This window comes from Micropterus salmoides, unplaced genomic scaffold, assembly GCF_014851395.1.
Source record: "Micropterus salmoides isolate LMB-PRFRI ecotype aquatic unplaced genomic scaffold, ASM1485139v1 Ms_hic_scaffold_225, whole genome shotgun sequence".
Taxonomy (NCBI): Eukaryota; Metazoa; Chordata; class Actinopteri; order Centrarchiformes; family Centrarchidae; genus Micropterus; species Micropterus salmoides.
Window position 1 is genome coordinate 13504 of NW_024041429.1, and position 10023 is coordinate 23526.

Below are 10023 nucleotides of genomic sequence, written 5' to 3' on the forward strand. Positions count from 1 at the left end.
GTGCTCTCTGGCTTTTCAGTCAATGTTGACGAAGTGTGGTTATAAATGGGATTAACATTAGAATGTACAAACCTAGAAACAAGAGTCTCCTTGTTTCAACACTGACCTGAGATAGATTGTGGTACCATAAAATATATTGACTCAGGCCTTTGTTTGTGTGCCAGTTAAGTCTGAATTTATCATTTTACGTTATTTGATTAATAAGTAACTCTTTTGATGTCATACTACATGTATCGGTGCTGTCGGTGACCCCCATTGGTCTTTTGAGCACACATAGGGGCCTATAAATTCTCACACTGTCACTCACTGGGAGATATTCACTGTCACTAACTCCTGGGTTCCCACAGTCTTTCAAAGGTAAGAACAATGTCTGGCAAAGTAATGAATATGGCAGCATCTTTTGAAAATGTGATTTTAAGACTTCTTTTTTGTTTTTTCAGCAAGTTGGTGTCGTGGATGTGGTCCATAATGGGGGTGCCTGGGGGTTTGTTATTGCTCCTAATTTTGCAGATTTTAACAGGAAGCACTTCAGGTAGGTCATGTAACATCTTGTCATCTTGGGTGTAATTGTACTTAAAAAAAAAACACATTTAAATAGATTTTTGTGTGGCTCCTTTGCTCCTTCTGTGTCATGCATGGATGCACTTCAATTAAAAGTCTTTAATTAAATAGTACTCTGCCTTTCTTTCTCCACACACAAATTATAAATTCAGGCACCAACAACATTGGGATGAATTACATAGTTCATAAAAGAACTTGTTAACTTTAAATTTCCCCAAATTTCTCTTTAAGTTGATTTAGGATAAAACATTTTATTTGGCACTGTCAGTATTTCTATTCCAGTGATTTAGTGAAGCCATATTATTCTTACATTAACTTCAATAATAAAAGTTAAGATGGCTTTTTTATAAATGCACCTCCAAATTAGCTGTCTGGTACATAATTTCACCCTTGCTTTTCTATAATATCAATATTACATGATTATATAATTTTCAGATATTCATTAGAAAACTTCCTGGTCCAGACAAAAATTTAACATAAAATGTTAAACAGTTTTTCAAACAGGGTAACATGGAACATGTGGAATTGAAACAACTCCAGACGAATGTTGTGGAGTAACTATTTACATGTAATTTTGTTAAATAATTTAATTACAAAATAAATTTAACTGTAATCCGCTACATTTACTGAAAAATGTATAACTAAATTACAGTTACTAATGAAAATGTTCATGATTACATTGGGGGTTACATCTGAACATTATCTGTAAAAAGCTCGGCTATATGTTGAATAATGTTCATTTTGTTGCTCTGCATGTTTTTCATGTGCACAATGTATTCCTTTGCAATTTCCTGCCATAGTCCTTACATTACTTTGATAAATTAATTGGTAACCTTCCCAACACTGCTCCAGATTAGGATCAGGGTGGGCAGACAATCAAAACTGTCCTGAAAAACACATAATCCCAGGAAGTAAAGTAAAGTAATCCAAGACACATGAAGGAGGACTCTCATAAAATAAACCAGGACATAGCTAAAGTCAAACCCAAAACCATAACACAAAGTCCTTTCTACCTGAACTGCCTTTGTAATAATAATCAACCATGACACAGTATTAAGAGACCACGTAAAATCTTGCATTCAGTTGTGAAAATCCTTGAAAATAAAATAAACAGTGGTAAACTTTGATGGTGATTGCACCTCTGGTATAACTCTACAGTGAGATTTGAACAGATGTTTTCTGTGTAATTGTACTCATAGGATAACTAAACATAAATGATCCTGAATTAGTTTTGTTCATTACGCCAATTGCATGTAATTTCACTGTAGTTTCACCGTTTTACCTGGAAAAGCTACTTCAAATTACTTACATCATGCACAAACTATCCTCTTACTTTTCACAGGGACACTTGTCTCCAGTTGTGATTCATGTCATGATGAAGCCACCTGCCTGGAGTCACGAGAAAGAGGAGACTCTCTCACCAGCCCGGCGCTCTCTTGTGTCTGTAAAGATGGATTTGTAGGCGATGGTCTCGCCTGTTACAATGCAAAACTCTGCAGTGACTCTTCTTGCTGTAGCCAAGGTTATCACTGGTCACCAGACAGTGGCTGTGTGGACACTGACGAGTGTTCCCTTCCAGACTCACCGTGCATGCCACCCCAGGTTTGCCAAAACACCCCAGGCTCTTTCCAATGTTTGGAGTCTTCCTCCAGCTCAAGATCGAGCCCCTCCTCTCAATATGTCCAGTTCAACTGTGGAAACACAGTTTGTCCTTCAGGCATGGACTGCATCAGTTATAATGGGGTTCTCCGTTGTGCTGACCCCTGTGAGCACTACACGTACTGAATGACGACTGGCGTTCAACGAATAACACATCAAATAGTCATTCACTGTGACCGAAATGTTAACTGGCAAGGCTGGTATCGCCTGTTACTGTGGCAAACCAGTGCTCATATTCCAGAGAGGTGTATACCTGAAAACAGGTGTGGAACCCATGCTACTATGTGGATAACAGAGCCTCATCCCACACAGTCTGATGAAATAGTAAATCGTACTGTGTGTAATTCCTGGCACAGCTGCTGCACTTTTCCGACACACACCATCCATGTCAAGCTCTGCTATGGAAACTACTACGTCTATAAACTTGTAAAGCCTTCCACTTGCTCACTTGCATACTGTGCAGGTATTATTCCATTTTAAACATCTTTACACTGTAACAACAAATGCAATGTTCTCATCTAAAGCATTCATTTATATTTTAAGAAAGTAGTGAAGAAACTAATGTCTTCTTGTTCTTAAAGTGAATGAATAATTTACGGACCAAAAAAATCTCACTGGCTTAGCACGAGTGTCTCACTGTTGTCTGTTGTTAACAGAGGTGAACACATCAGAAGTTTCACCAACCACACCGACTCCAAGACCTCAGAACACCACCTCTGCTCAGGTGATAGCTAACACCACAACACCCGCAGACAACAGCACAGGAGTTGAGGGGCAGGTCCGCCTGGCCGATGGAGGAAACAGCTCCTGCTCCGGCAGAGTGGAGATCTTCCTCCGAGGACAGTGGGGGACGGTGTGTGACGATGCCTGGGACCTGAGGATGCCAGTGGTGTGCAGACAGCTGGGCTGTGGCAGCCGTTCTGCACCACAAATGCAGCTTTGGACAGGGCAGTGGACCCATCTGGCTGGATGATGTCACTGTGGAAATGAACCCTCTATAACAGACTGCAGACATCGAGGGTTTGGGTCCACAACTGCGGTCACGTTGAAGATGCCAGCGTTGTGTGTGAATGTAGGTTTCCTTTTATATTTTGAAATGTTTTGACATAATACAGTTCAAATTACAAACTGAGGTTTACGGAGGTTCTCATCATTGGTATTTAGTATTTACCATCTATTTTCCTTTCTTCTTAAAAGAAAAAGATACGTTGATCCATAAATGGATTTTGTACCCAACAATAACATAATCAGTTACATCAATAATAAAGAAAGGGGGCTTTTCCTCATGACTGCAGCTGGCAGTGCAGGCTATAGTTGTCTTGTGATTTCACAGAGACTTTTCTTTCAGTTCAACCAGGATCCAACAGCACAGTTTCACCAACCACACCGACTCCAAGACCTCAGAACACCACCTCTGCTCAGGTGATAGCTAACACCACAACATCCGCAGACAACAGCACAGGAGTTGAGGGGCAGGTCCGCCTGGCCGATGGAGGAAACAGCTCCTGCACCGGTAGAGTGGAGATCTTCCTCCGAGGACAGTGGGGGACGGTGTGTGACGATGACTGGGGCCTGGTTGATGCTCAGGTGGTGTGCAGACAGCTGGGCTGTGGCAGGGCCGTGTCAGCACCACAAGGTGCACGTTTTGGACAGGGCAGAGGGCCCATCTGGCTGGATGATGTCACGTGCACAGGCAGCGAATCAAAGCTCACCCAGTGCAGGCACCGTGGGTTTGGATCTCACAATTGCGGTCACCATGAGGATGCTGGTGTCGTGTGTGAAGGTAGGTTTCCTTTTATATTTTGAAATGTTTTGACATAATACAGTTCAAATTACAAACTGAGGTTTACGGAGGTTCTCATCATTGGTATTTAGTATTTACCATCTATTTTCCTTTCTTCTTAAAAGAAAAAGATACGTTGATCCATAAATGGATTTTGTACCCAACAATAACATAATCAGTTCCATCAATAATAAAGAAAGGGGGCTTTTCCTCATGACTGCAGCTGGCAGTGCAGGCTATAGTTGTCTTGTGATTTCACAGAGACTTTTCTTTCAGTTCAACCAGGATCCAACAGCACAGTTTCACCAACCACACCGACTCCAAGACCTCAGAACACCACCTCTGCTCAGGTGATAGCTAACACCACAACACCCGCAGACAACAGCACAGGAGTTGAGGGGCAGGTCCGCCTGGCCGATGGAGGAAACAGCTCCTGCTCCGGCAGAGTGGAGATCTTCCTCCGAGGACAGTGGGGGACGGTGTGTGACGATGCCTGGGACCTGAGGGATGCCAACGTGGTGTGCAGACAGCTGGGCTGTGGCACTGCTCGTTCTGCACCAACAAATGCAGCTTATGGACAGGGCAGTGGACCCATCTGGCTGGATGATGTCAGCTGTTTTGGAAATGAACCCTCTATAACAGACTGCAGACATCGAGGGTTTGGGGTCCACAACTGCGGTCACGTTGAAGATGCCAGCGTTGTGTGTGAATGTAGGTTTCCTTTTATATTTTGAAATGTTTTGACATAATACAGTTCAAATTACAAACTGAGGTTTACGGAGGTTCTCATCATTGGTATTTAGTATTTACCATCTATTTTCCTTTCTTCTTAAAAGAAAAAGATACGTTGATCCATAAATGGATTTTGTACCCAACAATAACATAATCAGTTACATCAATAATAAAGAAAGGGGGCTTTTCCTCATGACTGCAGCTGGCAGTGCAGGCTATAGTTGTCTTGTGATTTCACAGAGACTTTTCTTTCAGTTCAACCAGGATCCAACAGCACAGTTTCACCAACCACACCGACTCCAAGACCTCAGAACACCACCTCTGCTCAGGTGATAGCTAACACCACAACATCCGCAGACAACAGCACAGGAGTTGAGGGGCAGGTCCGCCTGGCCGATGGAGGAAACAGCTCCTGCACCGGTAGAGTGGAGATCTTCCTCCGAGGACAGTGGGGGACGGTGTGTGACGATGACTGGGGCCTGGTTGATGCTCAGGTGGTGTGCAGACAGCTGGGCTGTGGCAGGGCCGTGTCAGCACCACAAGGTGCACGTTTTGGACAGGGCAGAGGGCCCATCTGGCTGGATGATGTCACGTGCACAGGCAGCGAATTAAAGCTCACCCAGTGCAGGCACCGTGGGTTTGGATCTCACAATTGCGGTCACCATGAGGATGCTGGTGTCGTGTGTGAAGGTAAATACAAATTTGTACAGCTAAAAGCAGTGAAGTCTTAGTGAGTAACTATTTGTTATTTGCCATATCAACAGTATTATGTGCATGTTTTTCTGTTAGCTGGTTCACCAGTGAGGCTGGTCAACTCTGACAACCGCTGCTCTGGCAGAGTGGAGCTCTACCATCATGGACAGTGGGGGACGGTGTGTGACGATGCCTGGGACCTGAGGGATGCCAACGTGGTGTGCAGACAGCTGGGCTGTGGCACTGCTCGTTCTGCACCAACAAATGCAGCTTATGGACAGGGCAGTGGACCCATCTGGCTGGATGATGTCAGCTGTTTTGGAAATGAATCATCGATAACAGACTGCAGACATCGAGGATTTGGGATCCACAACTGCGGTCACATTGAAGATGCCAGCGTTGTGTGTGAATGTAGGTTTCCTTTTATATTTTGAAATGTTTTGACATAATACAGTTCATCATTGGTATAAAGTATTTACCATCTAATTTCCTTTCTTCTTTCTCTCACACTTCTCTGACATTATATCTTCCTCTATAGTCCAGCATCCTGCACTCCAGTCTGCAGAGCTTATTTGTGGCCATGATAAACTCTACGTGGGGCTGGATATGGCAAGCTTGACATCTTCTGGTTTGAACCCATTCTCGGGCAACCTAGCATCCCGCAATTGCTCCTGGGTCAAAGTGCATGATGATGCAGTGTGGTACGAAGTCCAGGCCACAGAAGGTGCCTGTGGAAATACACTAAGGGTAAAGACTTAACTTGTGTTTTTTTCTGCTGTGAACCTGATTATTTAATCTATAGAGACATTTTTATGTTGTCCTGTTGTTTTTTAAACTACCAGATAATGTGCATCTGCTCAGCATGGGCAGTGCTACAAATTCTGGGGGCCTTTAAATAATGTATCTTGTGCCCCCTTCTTTAGCTGTGGGCACCTTGAATCTTCAGCTGCTGTCACTGCCACTGCCACTTACAGCTAAGATGTATTATTATGCTATCTTATGTGCAATGTATGTTTCTGTTCAGGGTTAAACCCATAAATCTAGCATAATGCTACTGCTGTCGATATCACATTTTAAAAATCACCCCTAAAAACCACCACCCTTGCCCAAGTAACCACAAACTCCTCAGTCAGGCAGCTGAAGGGTCACTGTAGCTTGTGATTCTGCTTATAAGACAAGGCTGCTCAGACTTTGTGGAAGTCACAGCCACCATGGCAAGAAGTGGCTGATCTTCCTCATTAAACAGCAACGGTCACAAAACACCTGGATCCCATGTTGATTGAGCCAGGCCTTTAACTTCCCAGCAACCCAGAGCTATCCTCCTCTGCCTGTCATACATCAAATACCTTGGTCTCCTGGAGTACAGCTGTGTCCTAGAGCGTGCTATGGACTGCTTAATTCTTAACTGGCCTCTCAGTGAATCTGAATACCTCCAAGGAAGACACAGAATTTCTTATTAACTTAATCCCTCCTTAAGACCATGGACCTTGACCAGTTTTAAAACTCAACCGGGCCCAGGTGATTAATCTCTCAGGACCCTTGAGGATCCATCTGCATTTAGACGCTGATGTTGTTATTATCAAGCCATCAATGGAGCTGTGGAACACCAGACATGGTGACAGAGTCTCTATACTTCACATTTGCTGATTCGACAACCATGTTCATGGCAAACAGGATCACTGAAATGGTGCATTCAGAAATGATCCCCTTCTCCAGCTGGTGCCAAGCTTATGTTGCTTGGCATAACAAGAGCCTGGGGCACCTCTTGTAGACCTTAAGAGGGCCTGGGCTGAGCTTGTTTTAGCTTCACTTCAAGGCTCCCTGGTTTGAACTGTGGCATTTGTTCTGGCATGAAAGCCCTTCAGTCCCCCAGGTCTTGGTCTCTGCATCCAGCCCAGTCCCTTTACTGAATTCAAACCCAGGCTCCTGTGGTAACTCAGCCTTGATATGTGGTACTGGCTCTACCTTGTGAGCTACTGGGGAGCCTCATTTACTGCTTCTGAATGCCAAACCCCTCAGCAGCAGTGTTGACAATGATGGTTGACACTGACTGGCACTTCTGATCTGCATCACTTCTGGCTGTGCTTCTAGGATCCCGTCCATATCCTCATCAAACTGGAGCCACTCTCTCTATTTGTTAGCTGCTGGCCCCTTGCCCTTTCAGTGTTCAGAACCGCCCTGGCGTGGAGCTTGCAGTACACGAAGGTTCTGGTCACTGTAGGGGGACTCCTGTGTGGCAACTCCTGTATCTCATAAAGATAACAACTGGTCTGGTCTGGTGGATCTTCAGGCCACATGGGTTTTTGCAGACGTCACATAACTGGACTATTTAGCACATAGTCTTGACTGGAGAATCTTTCCCCAAATTGTAAATCTCTTCTTCAGGGAGGTCAGGTCACCAAGAATGGAGAGGGATACAGTGACAATTACAGTTTCTCTAACCACTTGCTCATGCTGATGCTAACAGAAAATCCTCTCAAGTTGACATAATCATTCAACTGAGTGATCATTTAATCCTCTGTCTTTCAGACCAACCGCACTCATGCCATCTACTCCAACAGTTCTACCCAATAAGAAATGGGTCCTTCGTCGTTCCTGTGAGTCTTCCTTTCTCTTGTGCTTATCCCCTGGACACAAACGCAAGCCTGAATGTGGCTGTCAGACCATTCCTGCCGTAAGTAGCCTTTTACTGAATGTAACCAATTTTATGATAATAAAGTTCCTGATGACATCACATCACAAAAATTATGGCAAATCTGGTGAAAATTGGTCTAGTATATTTGTTGCATACATTGCTGTCTAACAGTGTCTTTTTTGATATAACCACTAGGAGTCACTAAAGTCAGTCATTTTCAAATCCTCCACACAGAAGCTTAAATAGAGTGAAATTCTTTCGATCTTGCTGATCAGCATTGTTGTAACACACAGATAAATACATCTGCAAATTAGAAAGCAAGGCCTTATAGATCCTAGTCTAGATGTCCGTGATGACTATCCAACTGTTTCATATAATTCACAGTGGCAAGTGATATATAAGTGTGCTATTTTAATCCTGTTTTAGTCTAATGATGAATCCAATAATCTAGTGCCAGTGGAGACAGCATAAGCGTGCCCTCTATAATTCAGTATAAATAATATGGTGTATGGTATGTATCCATCCTAGTTAACAGTTAGTCCCCTGATTATGGCATGAAGCACCACAACAGTACAGAAACCTTAGGCACCACAGCGAGGATGTACCTGAAGACACCAGAGGGATGGTTATGCTATCTAGCTGATATACAATGAAAAGAACATTTTAAGTAGTTGCCATTTGTTTGTATCTGAATGAAAGAAACAGCTTTAATCAAAGAGAAATGTCAAGACCTTTCTGGGATAAAAAAGAATAAAGCAATAAAAAAAAGCCATAACAAAAAAGCATATTTTCTTGACAGGCTGGAAAGTGGCCTTTCAGGCTCGGGATCCAAAGCTAGAGCCTCCATGTCTCTGTTCCACAACTCCAGCTACACTGAGACTTATCCAGCAGGCCAGGTCATCCTGCCAGTGGGGTCACCGTTGTACGTGGGCGTTTCTGTGGAGGAGAGAGATCCACGCTTTGCAGTCGTTCTGGAAGACTGCCATGCCACTCACTCATCAAACCCTGACGACCCCATGAGATACTATCTCATCCAGAACAAGTAAGTGTCCCTCTAGAGCACCAGCAGATGGTTTGTGGAGGATAATATAAATGGGAAAAAGTTAAATGTATAGAGATGTGTAATAGCCCTGATGACCCTCTCCATCCTCTCTGCCAGGTGTCCCACTGACCGCCAACAGGTGTCAGTGACTGAGAGCGGCTCGTCCCTGCAAGCTCGTTTCTCTGCCCTGTTGTTCCTGCTCCAGAATGAATACCGAGACATTTTCCTTCATTGCAGCCTCAGCCTGTGTGACCAAAGGAGCTTCTCCTGTGTTCCAGTAAGTCACACATGTCACTTCAACAATAGCATTGTCAATCCATGTTCAATGCTGCTTAAACACTGGGATTTGATGGTATCTCTCTTTTTACACCCTCTCCCACCATGTAGCATTGCACAAGTAGGACGTACCGCTCTGTTTCCAGCTCTGATCCTTTGATGCCCCTCACCGTTGGACCAATCAGTTGTGAGTATGAATGATAATTTGGTCTCAGGGCCGATGTCTCAAAACAATGAACTATATGGAATTAATAACCATGTTTTTTCTCTTTTTTATTTATCTTTAGGGGACAAGTCACCTTCGGGAGCTGGTAACACACAGTTATAATACAAACACATTGCATATTGTGATTTTGTTTGGTTACTAAAAACCAAAAAAACCCATGGGGTTTAAAATAAAAATGATACCAAAAGCTACATTCTGCTGTGTTTATTTCTAGCACAGGTTGATTTGACAGTGTGTGTGTGTATATATATATATATATATATATATATATATATATATATGTATGTGTGTGTGATATAAAATCACTTTGTTTAAAAACAAAACCTTGAACCTTGATGGTGGAACATGCACTAGTCAACAAAAAATGTAAAACCAAATTGCAACTATGAGGTCTCAAACCAACTAAGCAAAATCTT

At 43.3% G+C, this 10023-nt stretch overlaps 1 pseudogene; it reads left to right on the forward strand.

Moving 5' to 3' along the window:
* The first annotated feature begins 305 nt into the window (after positions 1-305).
* Positions 306-9755, forward strand: LOC119917808 (annotated as a pseudogene).
* Positions 9756-10023: the final 268 nt, after the last annotated feature.